Source organism: Bicyclus anynana, chromosome 17 (genome assembly GCF_947172395.1).
Source record: "Bicyclus anynana chromosome 17, ilBicAnyn1.1, whole genome shotgun sequence".
In the NCBI taxonomy this organism is placed as follows: domain Eukaryota; kingdom Metazoa; phylum Arthropoda; class Insecta; order Lepidoptera; family Nymphalidae; genus Bicyclus; species Bicyclus anynana.
This window is the reverse complement of record NC_069099.1, coordinates 1309287-1324601: the sequence shown is the minus strand read 5'-3', so window position 1 is coordinate 1324601 and position 15315 is coordinate 1309287. Positions and strand designations below refer to the sequence as shown.

The 15315-nt window shown below is 37.6% G+C and overlaps 1 protein-coding gene across 1 annotated transcript in view; it reads right to left on the bottom strand.

Annotated features, from left to right (window-relative positions):
- LOC112056121 (lachesin-like) overlaps positions 1-14104 on the bottom strand; it is a 93008-nt gene extending 78904 nt beyond the window's left edge. The window contains exon 1 of the mRNA XM_052886487.1: positions 13832-14104. The gene's annotated coding sequence lies outside the window, so the exon portion shown is untranslated. The remainder of the gene's footprint in view (positions 1-13831) is intronic.
- Positions 14105-15315: the final 1211 nt, after the last annotated feature.

Sequence of the window (15315 nt, the reverse complement as noted above, 5' to 3'; positions counted from 1 at the left end):
GTGATGGGACTAGTCGACGCCCCGCGGTTTCAACCGCGCAGTTCCTGTTCCCGTGAGAATACGGGGATAAAAAGGCTTTTTAGTGATAAAATAATTTTCAAAAACGGTTCAGTAGATCCAGAAATTACCCCTAACAATATCACAAACAATATGTATAATATTTATATAGATTTATGTTTGTACGCTACTAAAATTTAAGCTAACAATTAGTAACCTAGCTAATTATAAAGTTTTACATCAAGCAGCACCAGCAACACTCAGCTCCAAATGTATGAACTCTATGGATCAAATATATTTTTATTTTAAAAGTAATAATTGCAATCCCAGAAATGTTTCAGACCTCGAAGCTTGAAAAAGAAGTAATTGGCAACCTCCGCCTCACATCGAGGTAGGAAATGGCGTATAACACGTCAATACATAGGTACGTACGAGCACACCACACACCGCTTTGTGTTGGGCGCGTGTTCGCGTCTCGCGGATGATCCGCACCGGCTGCGGATTACGCGGGCTCGCGGAAGGCTGCTTTCACTCATTTTTACACGTGTTTCTAACGAAACGTTTTTTGTGCGTCACTGCGGGGCCACGGCATCGCAGCGTGAGCGTCTTAGTGCACGTCCTGACTGACAGCGTGCAGCGTAAATTTTCGTGTCGCGGTGTATGTTACCAATCTCCTCTGAAATGGCTGGACTAATTTTTATGAAATTTTGGTGTATATCGGATAGGTCTAAGAATCGGCCAACAATTTTGTGTCATACAAATAAGTGATAAGGTCCACACCAAAAATTTTTAACCACTAGAAATCATTTAATAAGACAAATCAACGTTTGCCAGGTAACCTACTAATAATATATTATAATAAGCTATTTGCCTATAGCCCTAAAAGTTTTGTATCATTTTCATAAAAAGCCTGTTAGAAAATATATAATCAGACAAAACTGAGTACGTGAAAAATATCCATATAAAGATTTTTGTTTCTTTTCGCTCTTTCGCCTATTGTTCCGTCAGTTAATGTCATTTTACCTACTTTCTACATCTTTTGAAGAATGTTGAGAAAAGTGTTGTTTTAAAATGATTACCCTTTTCCTCTCTAATCAATTCATAAAGAATTTTCTAGGTGGGTACGATAATTTGTCCAATGAGTTACATTAATTTAGTTAAACGATGGTATGAGCACATGTGTAAGTACAGAACAATTTGATACTTATAAGCATATTGAATTATATTTTTGTTTCTTGCCGCCGATATGGTCAGGACGTGGCCCGCGGATCAAAATAATAAACTACCTTCCGTTACCGTTCCCCGCGCGGAGCCGTGGCCCGGCATGTAAACACGCCATCATTAATTCGGAGCTTCGCATTTTTGACGTCAAAGAAGCTCCGAGGCACTTCCCCATCTTTCATGTAACTTTGTAACGTATTACATAAACCTTTATACGTCAACTTTATATATTATCTTCTGCCCTTTTCTCACTGCTTCGCTCCTGAAGAGTAATAAGCGAGTAGTGTCGGCGGATCACGAGGGCCTGGGTTTGCATCCTAGGTTGAGCTATTAAAACATTGTCAGACCGGACTTGGGAAGGCACTGATGCACATATGCTGATTATAGATAACTTTAGCGTGGCGAACTTAAATTTTAAACTCCATTAGTATTAGTAGTATTAGTATAAGAAGGAAAGATTGTTCGTTTGTTTGTAGCGAATAGGCTCCAAAACTAATAGACCTGTGGCGAACTCTTTCGTTCACCCGCTCTAGGTCTGGCCATCAACATTTTCATATTTCATGTCTCGGTTTCATATTTAGAATTCAGTGCACTGCGCATGCATTCATATGTTGTTGCCATTCATTACGCATTGCTTCACTCCATACACAACAACTATTTTATACGCCTTCTATTTTATAGTCTTTAATTTATAATTTGATCAGTGCAATAAATAATATATTAGTACATCGTGTTAATCCTATATCAACATACAAACACAACGACGACAGACCAATTTTAAAATTTGTTTGACGGAAAGCTACTTTATTTACTGTTTACATACGAAATCAAAAACTCGGAAAACAACATTATCGCTAGCAAAAAATATTTGTAATTAAACGAAAGGAGAATTAAGAAAGACTGAATATTGCTTATTCGCTTCACTTTATTCCACGCACAAATTAGCGCTTGTCTGCGATCTCACCAGACGGTAAGTGGCGATGAAGTCTAAGGTGAGCGCCAACTTGGCACGGCTACGGCGCGACCTATCACAGGCTGGTTCTTTCGTAAAATGAGAACAATTAATTGTTTGGCGTCTTTGGTTGGGTTATAATACGTTCACGTTTGAGCTGATTAATTATATTAAGAAATGTGGATTTCGAACGCAGTAAGCCCGATAGAAAGGAGTACAAATACAAACATACTTCAGAGAATGTTATATACCGTACCATCCTCAAATTCTCGTCATTTCTGTTAATGAAGCAGCATCATTGTGTTTTGCTTTAAAGATGGTTGCCGGTAAAATGACTAACACGCGAGGCTTAATAACCAGGAGTATACGTTTGGTCGACTGGTGCCAGATAGCGCATTATAAACTCATAACTTCTGTTTGGAATGGTTTTCTCAAATCAATGGGTCATCATATATTATAGGTATAAGCAAGTGTAAGTAGTGGACGTATAGATAAAGTAAAACATCAAGTTGTGAATTTTCTCGTGTAACTGTTACGGACCATTATTCTTTCAACAATCGCTAACGCTAACGCTTCGAAAATTGAAAAATGTATGCGAATCACATGCTAACCAACTAATAGGTTGATCACGTGACCAATCTATTAGCTGCTCATTAACTACAAAAGCCTGTTATTACCTAAATACAGCAGAGGTACATACATATTACGTAGATATCGCCTATTTTAGCTAAAATCAACGTAACCAAGCAACGAACCGTTAAATAAACAGGTCCCGGTATATAACAATCCAGCAGATATTTGCTTTACATGTAATAAATTAATGCGATATTTGAGCGGCGCCCGAACGTATATTATTAAATGTTAGCTTATTCTCGACACCCCCCTCCCCCGCCCCCGCCGCTCCGCTAGTCTGCGACAATTTAATTTTGTGACCCAATTTAACAAACTAACACAGAATTGGCAAGTATTTAAGCGGACGAATTCGCGATGACACTGAAACGAAATTTGTAACGCTGTCTGAATAATTCACGACCAAGACCCCCCCCCCCCCCCCGGGCTCTGGGGCTCGGCTAGCAATACCGTTTGTAATTACTCGTCTTAGTTTATTTGCTTTTGTTAAGAAAAGTTTTAACTAAATAATTATAAATTATAGCAAGTCTGTGTTGTGACTATTGCAGGGTAAACCATCATTCTTAATAAATATTATTTTAATTATTAGCTATTAGTGGACGCCGCAGACTTCGTCCACGCAGAATATTTAAACTACAGCATTCGCAACAAAATCGTCATATTTCAGCAAATTAACACAAAACAATGTTGAACTTTTCTCCTGAAACATTCTCATCATTGACGGGGCATGCACCTCTAACTTTTCAGTTGTGTGCATTTTATTTTTAAGAAATTAAATATCACGTGTCTCAAACGATGAAGGAAAAACATCGTGAGGAAACCTGCTATCGGCCGGTGTAACATCCACTCGGTCGGATGTTCTGTGGAACACGAATGCAGTTGAACCGCTGCTGCCGAGCATCATTGAACTTGGAATGATAACTGCCTGTTACGCTGTTGTAATGGCCTTTTTACTGCTGCACTTACTACACTCGCATATCAACTAGTTTGAGTACAAAATAATACTTTGTCTTCTAGCAGACTTGATAGACTTAGTCCTGTGTAACAAATGCCTACTGACAACGATTGGTGCATATCATACAGTAGGTAGATGACATTTCTCAGTCGGTTTGAAGTTTATTTTAATAGATTATTAATAAAAACCAATTTAGTAAATAGGCTAGCTGTTTATTGGTTTACAATTATTCTTGTACTAGCGGTCGCCTGCGTGAAATTTAGTTTTTCACAAATTCCTCGAGAACCACGGATTTTTCCGGGATTAAAAGCAGCATGTGTTAATCCCGTGTAAAATCTATTTCCATTGCAAACTTCAGCCAAATCGGTTCAGTAGTTGCGGCGTTAAAGAGTAACAAACAACCAAACATTCAAACTAACGTCCATACAAACTTTCGCGTTTATAATATTAGTAGAAAGTAGGATAGGATAGGATGGATTTGGAACCACCGCGTTAGTTTTGTGTGAGTTGGCCGTCTTTTGTATGAGTTGGCGAAAATATAACCAATTTTGTATGAATTGGTATGTAACGCCAACACACAGGCCTAGGCTCGCCCAGGTTTGACAGCTAGTGTCCTCCGGAACACGGGAGTGTAACGTACCGAACTGCCCTGACTTCGAGAGGAGAATTTCTTGGAAGAAAGAAAATCTTAATATTTCTTAGACCGAGTCAGGACTCGATGGAAGGAAATAGTAATTTCAATTGATTTAGGTATGATAATACGTTCGTGTAGAGTTGTTCTCACATTGCGGGTCACCACCAACGTCGTTACAAATTCAATCGTGGTCCTGTGCAAAAACACCGCCTCAGCTCGCGACAAACAATGACTATCACAATGACTGTCACAATGACTATCACAATGACTGTCACAATGACTATCACATCTTAACAAGAGCGCTCCGGAGCGGAATGCTGCGAGGGCGCGTCCACAACTCACGGTGACATGCACTTAGCGATGGCGCAAAAACGATATTTACTGAACGAGCGCTTGGATTGGCATTCCTAGTGGTTTCATTGCAAAACCGATTTAAGTTATTTATTTTTTACTTGAAATCCAAAAAGGTGCTTAATTCTGCGCTCAGGTGGTATATTTTATTTCGCATAATATTCAAAATAATCTAATAACAGCTATTATTTATTTACACTGTATATTATCACGCACTTGCGCTTGGTTGTGTTCACGTTTAATCCACTAATTGCATCGTAAAGGTAAGCGGTGATAGCCCAGTGGATATGACCTCTGCCTCCGATTAAGGAAGGTGTGGGTCGAATCCGGTCCGGGGCATGCACCTCCAACTTTCCAGTTATGTTAATTTTAAGAAATTAAATAGCACGTGTCTAAAACGGTGAAGGAAAAACATCGTCAAGGAAACCTGCATACCAGAGAATTTTCTTAATTCTCTGCGTGTGTGAAGTCTGCCAATCCGCATTGGGCCAGCGTGGTGGACTATTAGCCTAACTTCTCTCATTCTGAGAGGAGACTCGAGCTCAGCAGTGAGCCGAATATGGGTTGATAATGATGATGAAAGGTACCGCCTACGCGCTTCACTTGTAGATAACTAATCACTCTTGACGTACAACCGCTTATATTAAAGCGAAATGAGAGTGATAACAACAAGACATAGCCTAAACACAACAGTAAGGCTCTACGACGAAGGAAAGTAGCGCACAGCGGAGTCGCTGAAAGCTTACCGGCTCCCCGGGGAGTGGGGGGAGGCTCTACGCTACAACCTTACTAAGGAAATTTGTGAATATCATCATTATCAACCTATTTGTATTGGTCTTAATAGACGGCCTGGTCTATTAAGACCAATTATTATTATCTTTGTTTATTAGAGAAATTCAGTTTAAGAGAAATGCACCACGAAGATTTAATTCGGTTTGGCGTCCTTAGGAATGTATTATGTATACGAATTTCAATAATTATAGTAACCTACCCTCTGTTGTAACTACACAATCTGAAAATAAATGAATTCAACTGATAGGGTAATGATTGAGCCTGAACTATCAGAACTATTAGGTTATAATTATTATAGTGACCAGCATCAACGACTTAACGTAATGAGACTGTTTTAGTGGAAAACTCCTACAGTAAGACGATATTATGAAAATGTTTAAAATTAATAGCTTTTGACTTAGATATTTGGTATTGATACAACACATCACATTACATACATAGCTACCTGAGTCTTGGTCGATGTGTCATCATTATCAACCCATATTCGGCTCACTGCTGAGCTCGAGTCTCCTCTCAGAATGAGAGGGGTTAGGCCAATAGTCCACCACGCTAGCCCAATGCGGATTGGCAGACTTCACACACGCTTGGTATGCAGGTTTCCTCACGATGTTTTCCTTCACCGTTTGAGACACGTGATATTTAATTTCTTAAAATGCACACAACTGAAAAGTTGGAGGTGCATGCCCCGGACCAGATTCGAACCCACACCCTCCGGAATCGGAGGCAGAGGTCATATCCACTGAGCTATCACGTATCCCATCGATGTGTATGCTTGTCTAAATAAGTTATAATTCACAGAGCTTGTATCTTTAGTCAAATGGAATCTATAAAAAGATCTAAAGAATCCGGACATCTTTGCAAAATACAGACGTTACAACTCCATTGGTTCCGTATTTCTTATTTTCCCTTTAACGTGCGTGGAGTTTAATGAAATCGAGTTTGAGTTTGTACGTCGTATTTTCATTAGACACAATATAATATTGTGAAAGGCTACAAGTGTGTTTAATATTTTTTTTTTACTCCCATTTCGTACTCCACTCATTAAACCTCAAACCACAATCACAAAGCTATTCATTTCTATAGATTGTTTGGTAATGTTCATTACCACATGAGTAAACCATGCTACAATTAATTATTATTTTTATTTTAAATACGAGTACTTCCATTGGCTACAAAAATTCAGGCTTCCGTACCTCGTTAGCCGATAGACGTCCACTGCTGGACAACGGTCTCGAACGGCCAAAAGAAGAAAAGCTTTCAATTTTGAGCGTTGGAAATAGACCTTCATATAACTTTATACTATATTTTAACGCTTTTTAACGTCTTTTAAAAAAAAACTCTCGTCCGAATAAGGGCTTAGTCCTAGACAGGCTCGTTTAGTTGCAGTTATAAAATGATAATATGTCTATAAATGCAATGACATATTATTTATTTTTCAAGTTTAGTAATCTAGGGATGGTCAGTTATCTCAATAAGAATATACAGCCACTACTACACAATGTTGTCTTTATCAATAAGTGGCATTATCAGTCACTAGTTCAGGGGCGGGGGCGGGCGGCGGGTCCAGCTCGCGCCTATCGCGTCCCCGGGGAGCGATCGTCGTCGCGTCGGTGTGTAGTGAACTGCTTCATATGTTACGGGTACAGTGTAAGAAAAAACATTTACTGGTAGTTCATGTACGAGATTATAGGATTTACGCCAGGCATCACATATTTTCACCTGAACAGATTATTATATGTTCAATTGAACGCAAATAGATGTTTTTTATCTGTTACTAATAAACTAAGAGACAATACTAGCCCTTTTAAAGGCAGGTTTCACCACCTTCTTCTGAGTTTCCGATAGTTTATGCGTAACTTTTGTCTTTTTCATAAGTAAGAGAGTGACAAAATTTATGTTTAGATTATCTGACATTATCGGCGATAAAACAATATGTATAGTTAGCGTATATTTTACATCAATTTCAATAAGTGGTGATATAGTTTTTAATAAGTATTAAAAACTTACTTACTTAGTGGGTACCTATATTGTATGTTTGATACTTTTTACAGTGGGCATGTTTAGGGTGTGAAATTTCAGTCAAGTCTTAGAATTTTCATGTGTCGATGCATAGAGTGAAAGAAATCATAAAATTCTGCTGTTTAATTTAGTACTGAAATTATGCTACAAGTAAGTAACACTCAAATATTGAATATTCGTAATACACTAAAGAAGAAATCAAAAGGAAACTTCAAACAAAAGACGCAATAACCATGGCCATGAAAAATAAATATAATGCGAGGGAGGGACAACAGGTGAGCTAATTAGCGCTTAGTGCCCAAGGTAGAAGGAGATAGAAGAAAAGGTAGACCATTAAGTATGTAGATGGAGAGACGACCTAGTAGAACACATTTTAAAGTTTAAAATCTCTTTGGAGTAAGTAACAAAATGTAATTATCAAAAAAAATTACTGCACATCTACACAAAATCGCCCTTCACATCCGCCGTTTGAATACCAACACCGGGGCGCGACTCGGAGCGATTCGTTTGAGATTCCTGCGGCGCACTAACTTTGAAGTGCCCTCAACGTCGCGATAAAAACGCAAAATCCGCAAGAAATAGTTTTATTTCAATCTCCACTTCAAAAAGCCGATACTTTAGCTCCTTCTAAATCACGCGCTCGCCGCGCTGAATGCGAAATGTTTGGGCAAATATCGGGCCAAAGCCGCCGCCCGCCCGCCCGCCCGCCGGTTACTGCGAACCCGTTTTATGCAAAACATCCCGAGCCGCACTCGGGAGTTTTTGTTGCGAATCGCTTGCCGTCTGATGGCCAAGCCAAATAGTTATGAGGAACGTACGATGCGAAAGGCTACATTTATCTTGTCTTGTAAGTAATATTCGCAAAACAACTTGCAGCAACATTCAGCCCAAATGTTTAGTCATCATTGTGATATGCTGATAGATATCACAGCTGGACATTAGGCTCCTGATGAAATCGTAGTTCTTGATCCGTATTTATTCGTTTAGTAATTTTCTATTGTTAGCTAATCTGATTAGGTATATCTTCAACTCGTAAATTCACTTCAAACTAGTAAACTTTTTATCGCGTAAAAACTTTCGCATTTATAATATTAGAGAAGAATACTTAATTGATACTCGCTAGTTAGTTTGTAAGTAAATTTTCATTTTTGTAGCACGTTAAAGTGGTAGAGTATTGCAGGACATATTCTACTATTTTAACGACAAAAATGAAAATTCAATCGGAATTAAACATTACTATTATGAACTTAGAGCCGTGATAGCCCAGTGGATATGACCTCTGCCTTCGATTCTAGAGGGTGTGGATTCGAATCCGATCCGGGGCATGCACCTCCAACTTTTCAGTTGTGTGCATTTTAAGAAATTAAATATCACGTGTCTCAAACGGTGAATGAAATACATCGTGAGGAAACCTGCATACCAGAGATTTTTTTAATTCTCTACTGTGAAATCTGCCAATCCGCATTGGGTCAGCGTAGTGGACTATTGGCCTAACCCCTCTCATTCTTAGAGGAGACTCAAGCTCAGCAGTGTGCCGAATATGGGTTGATAATGATGATTATGTACTTAGTAGAATTATAAATGACTTAGATGGCTGAGCTAAAACTTAAAAACGAGTTTAACTTTTAGACTGCAACAGAAAAAACAAAACTATGAATTGTCAACAAAACTTATAAAACTATGAAAATAGATCAGAACCCCAATTCTAAAAAGCAGGACACAGTCAACACGTACAGATAGCCAGCACGTAGTTGTTTGTGATATAACGTTTTAGTATGGCTGGCATATCGTCGTGTAGTGTAACGGTGAAGAGGCTCATTGGGCCCGCTGTACCGCATATTAGTTTATCGCGGGTCCTCACAAGGGCTAATCCCATTCGGCAGCGCCGCCGCCTGCTGGCCGCCCACAGCGCTCGAGATTCAATAAGGCGACTCCTCACAAGGGTCGTCGTTTCAACTTTGATATCGGCATTAACCGGCTAATAACACGAGTGCCGAGCTGTTGAGGGACTACACTCGACGCGCTACACTGGTATGAGGGTAGAGCACTTGTATCGACACTCGCGTCACGGATATTGTCACTAATATGAATAGAAGTAGGCGTTACTTTGCGGCAGTTATTGTGAATGTTTTTTTTTATTTGCTATTTTCTGTAATAAACCTACTAAACCATACGACAGGGTCAACCAGATCCAACATATCTTTTTCTACGGTTTCAGAGTGGTAAATATTGGGAAACTTTGTCAGCTCTGCTGAGGATGATTTGGTCTCTGGGTAAAATTGACGCTTGGTTTCGTCGGTATTCCTCATAAAATTGCAATAACTTCATAGCTGGGGATAGGATACTAAACTTTTCGGATGAACCGGCTTCTTATCCGCGGACAGGGATAGGTTTCCTTAGTCGTTAGATAAAACATCAAGCTTATTCTGACTCTAGCAATTGGTTAAAGCCGCGAACATACTTGAGAGTATGATAACGAACACATAGACTATTTTCTTGCTTTGTCTGCTTGCTCAAGTTGATTAAGTACCGTAATTACTGGAAAAATGGATTCTTGTTTCTACCTTAGCTTAAAACATATTATATACAACTAAAATAATACAAAAATGGGTTTCTCATTTTGATCGAAAGTAGAGATTTTAAATCTACTACTACTACTGCGGGCTACTGATTATGAAATATAAATTATTAATATTATTTAATATTAATAGTAAAACTCAAAGTGATCTTAATTTCAGTCAGTTGAACAAAAATAAAAGATTTTGATTAGATTGGATATCAGAACTAATAAATAGTAACCCCGATCGAACAAGACATTAAGCAGTAAGTAATAAATCAATTAAGTTAGTGAAGCAAAAAGAAAAACAAGTATTTTTGCAAGGAGAGCACGAACAAGGAAACTTTCGTAGCCATTATAAGTTGGAGTTATAAGAAAGTGTGAAGTATTCAGCAGAGATCAGCCACAAGATGCTGTGTTCATACCAACTACTGTACTGTACGATTGTGTTAGAAACTATAAGTAGACTAAGATGAATTGTGAGTTCATCACGATATTCGTAGGTTTTGTTAAGTATACGAGTAGGTATTCAATGTATGTAAGGGCACTGTGGAGAATAGAAAACAATTAAGTATATGAGAATCTATACTTTTATACTTACTTATAATAAAACTGTAACAGGTTCTGTACATTGAAGACATTTTGAAAATTTTTATTGGAGGGCATTATACAATCGATACTGAAGCTAAAAATATTTGTTTTCGATTTCTTGTACATGTCTGTCTGTCTGTCTGTGTTTTTGTTGGCTGGGCATCACACTGAAACTACTGAATGAATTCAAATGACTCTTGGCACGATTTGAAACCATAGTAAGGAGAAGGTTATAGGATACTTTTTGTTGCAAAAATTAATCAGAAAGGGATGAAACAGGGGTTAAAATTTAGTTTGTATGGAAAGTTCTTCATTTTAAGAGTTACAGTTATAAAAAATTGTCCATAAATAATAAAAAATTAAAAATCAAGTACTTAATGTTATTTACATACCCCAATCGGTTATTCAGTCGTCTAACATGTCAAAAGAAAGCTTTTTTATGCTTAATTTAACTGTATTAGACTGCCTTTGATCTAGTTCATGGTTTCTTAGATTTTGTAAGAATAAATTTCGAAAAACTCGGCTATGATAAGGTATCAATTGAGAAAATCTGTTTTAAAGTTGTTAAAAGTTCATTTAACTAAACAATCGACATTCGACAAACAGCTAATGATTCAATTGTTAGCATGTTATTAATGTCATAATTAATGTTAAATTATTGTGTAAATTGTTGTTCAAATAATTGTAATTAAAGTGTGACAGATTGTATCAGAGATACACGACGGAAAACCATTCGGACATATTCAATACATATATTGCATTGAATTACCAGTAACCGGTGATACTGACGGATTATTTGCTGGTTTGATACGCGTATAATATGGTCCGAGGTACATAGATTGATTGAAAGCGCACAAATTGAAGGCAATTACCTGTATAGATTGTTTGCTAGTTAATAGTTGTTACGGCGAACGATCCAATATTAGCGGTTTATGTAATTTATCACTCTTTGATGGAAGTTAAAGAGGTAAATTAAAATTGTTCTATAGCCTTATTCAATAAGGTGAGTTAAAGCTTACAATAAATTATGGTTAATGGTGGCTTTATTTAGAAAGTCACCATTAACCACTTGCGTGTGAGTCAGTGACATGATATCAAATTTAACTATAGTTTTATATCAACATTGTTAAAAATTTTAAAAAAGGACTAATAAATAAAGCTTAGAATAAAAAATTTCGAAATGCATATTATTAGAAACTGTATGCCATTGAGTATAAATTACTCTCAAATTCAACCATTGATTTGTAAATAAATACTTTTACAGTATTGTCAAATAAAAATGATGATTGGAGTCAGACTTTAGGCTCCTAATCACGTCCAATCTTAGAAGCTCTATTTTCCCAAATTCCACTTTAGTACTTAATGACGAAGTTCAAGAACTTTAAGTTTCTATTGATCAAATAGAGTAGATACTTAGTTACAGTTTAGTTATAGATAGTTATGATTTTACTATTGTTTGTACGACAGTGTTAGATCAATTACATGGTAACACAAGCACACATCATTATAATATCAATTATAATAATTTTGTTTAAGCAGTTAAGCGTGTACACCAGTGAGCTGTAATTATCTGTTTCATTGAATTAAGTTTACTCATATCACTTGGCGATATTGTTGTAACTAGCGAAGTACTAGGTATTGCTTACAGGAACCCTAACGAATAGTGGTTTTATAATTTGAATTCATTGGTTTACTCATTTATACACGAGTCTTTACTTATTTGTTCTTTGTTTCTTGTAAATATTATTATTGATTGAAAACTTGATAATAATACTTACGTTGATTATATCTATACGCATATATACAATAGGTGTATTATTATTCAATCGATTTTGATAAGTCATGTAGCCTGATAAGATAAGAAGGATACAACCAGAGTAAAGGTGGCACAACTTCCGTTAGAAGAAAACATTTATGATCTGTTGTAAAGTGTTGATGCTCGCGTCGGTACCCGACGGTTTTATTAGCAAAGATAACTGCGTTAATCAAATAGAGTATGTTTCCTGCGATTTAATGTTTTATTCAAGCCGTAATCAGAGCGCGAGCTTCGGCTGAAGGCTATAAAGTTTTACGCGTCGGAGGCTTCGCGGCACTACTTGAGATGAGGACCGAGCTAATGCAGCCTCGCCAGTTCGCCAGGCGGCCGGACACACACACTGACGATACCTGTCACTTGCACACTTTGCTCATGGGTGTTACAACAACGCATAGAGCGAGATTTTAATCAAATAAACTTTCATTAGTAGAATATAATCTTAATTATGTTTTTTCTAATTTAAGTAAGTACTTATAAAAGTCAATTATGTACTTTATCAATGTATATATACGTATACAACTCTTTTAACTTATTACTCATAAAAACGCTAGATTTTAATAAAGTGTGAAAAATTATTATGTAAGTAATAAATTAAATACCTAAAAACAAACAATTACCGTGAAATAAAATTGCTGTTTATGTAATAATTTAATCCTATATACCTACCGACCTAAGCACTAAAAGCTGAACTTTTATAATCCGACGGTAGCTTAAAATTCTTCAGGTTCATTCACTGTTTTAAAGTATAAAGTTATCTGAGTGTTGTGAAAAGAATGTTCATTCTTATTATTCGGTAACGATAACACTAAAAATATGTACTTTAGTCATAAATTACTTAAATTATTAAATTTTAAATAATAGTAAAAGATATGAAGTTATGTATTATAATAACAATAGAATATTATGTATAGGTAGATTGTGAGTGTGACGGATAAATGGAGTGATTCATCAATCAAAGTTAGTGACAATCAACTAACACATAATTACCTATTACGAGTCAAAACTATTTTTTTTTATTCGGTAAACAATATAATAATTAACATGGATTTCCAGTCATATTGACTATGTAAGACTATAGATATAAGATAATAAGTAAACATTATATCGTACGTAGATAAGGCAGTAATATAATTAAGTTCGTTAAGTTTAAATCCTATAAAAACAAACTTTTCCGTATCAAAATAATCTAGAAATACCTAGATTTTTTGGTACCTGAACGATTGTTTAACTGATGCGGAGGTAGTTGAATGAGGTGTTTGCGGGGGTAGTTTAACAACATTTTAGACGACCGCTAAAACTCCGGAGCCGAGACGTACCTCCGTGCTGTCAGGCCAGCGCACTCGCGGGCTCACGTCAGCGGCCGGAGTCCGCAGTCGGGCCGCGGTCACTCGCAGCACACACACAGATCACCAGAGGAACCTCAAGCACTGTCTTACGCAATCACAAGCGAAGGAACCAAGTCACACACAGGCATCGTCGGCACTCACGCGGCCGGCGGGCGGCGGGCGGCGGAGGGCGCGCGGCGTAGCGCCCGCGCTTTTCGCGCTATGCATGCAGCTGCTCCGTGCGGCGCGTGCTCCCTGCGCGGCCGCCCCGGGACACTGAGCCCCGCGCCCCCGCGCGCGCACCCGCCCGCCCCGCCCGCCCGCGCCGCCTGCGCGCGCCGCCCAACGATCGCCCGCTCCCAGCGTTTTTACATCTGCACCGTCGTGACATTGAAATTGAATTTTCTCCCGAGTTCCGGCTGCACCGCGGCAGGATATCGCAGGTCGCGCAATTGACGAGATCGGCCGATCGCTGCCGCCCGCAGGGGACCCAATAAATATTCCCTCGCAAATATTTGCAATTCCAACTTTGCGATCGATTACTAGCTTATCTACGCGTACGACAGCATGGCGAAATAGCCAGCAATTTACGAAAACACACAAAACTTATTTTTTATCACAAGTTACCTTGTATCTCCGACAAAATGTTTTTTTAATTCCTATTTCTCCCCCTCCTATTTATGTTCTCGCATGTATGATATAGTCCAATAGTCATTATACAAAACTATAACTAACTCAAAACATGAAGGAATAATAATTATTATTAAAAAAAACTTTAACTCCATTTTTATCATTTAGGGGTAGAATTTTGAAATATTTTGAATGACATTATTTTAGTATTTTTTTGGTAGTACACATATCAATTTATACAAATGAAACTTGAAAAATGAAGGACTTTCCATACAAACTTTCAACCCCTGTTTCACCCTCTTCTGATTTTTTTTTTATAAACTTCGTTTTATACCAAGTTTTATTTGAATTAATTCAGTAGTTTCAGCGTGATGCTCGGTCAAAAATACGGACAGACAGACAAAAAATTATATTTTTGGCTTCAATTCGATTATAGATTGCCCTCCAACTTAAATTTTCAAAATATTATCTATGTCCATACAGAATTTGTGCTGCTACAATTTTATTACAAGTATATATATGTAATAAAACTAAATTATAGAAAAACCTATATGTTTTCTGTGATAATAGCCTAAATCCATCAACCTGCACTATAGTTGAGACCAATGCGCCGAAGAGAATGGATGCGAGGATTTTTTTATTTTTTTTTTTTTTTTTTATTTTATTGTTTTACAAGTTAGCCCTTGACTACAATCTCACCTGATGGTAAGCGATGATGTAGTCTTAGATGGAAGCGGGCTAACTCGTAAGGAGGAGGATGAAAATCCACACCCCTTTCGGTTTCTACACGGCATCGTACCGGAACGCTAAATCGCTTGGCGGTACGTCTTTGCCGGTAGGGTGGT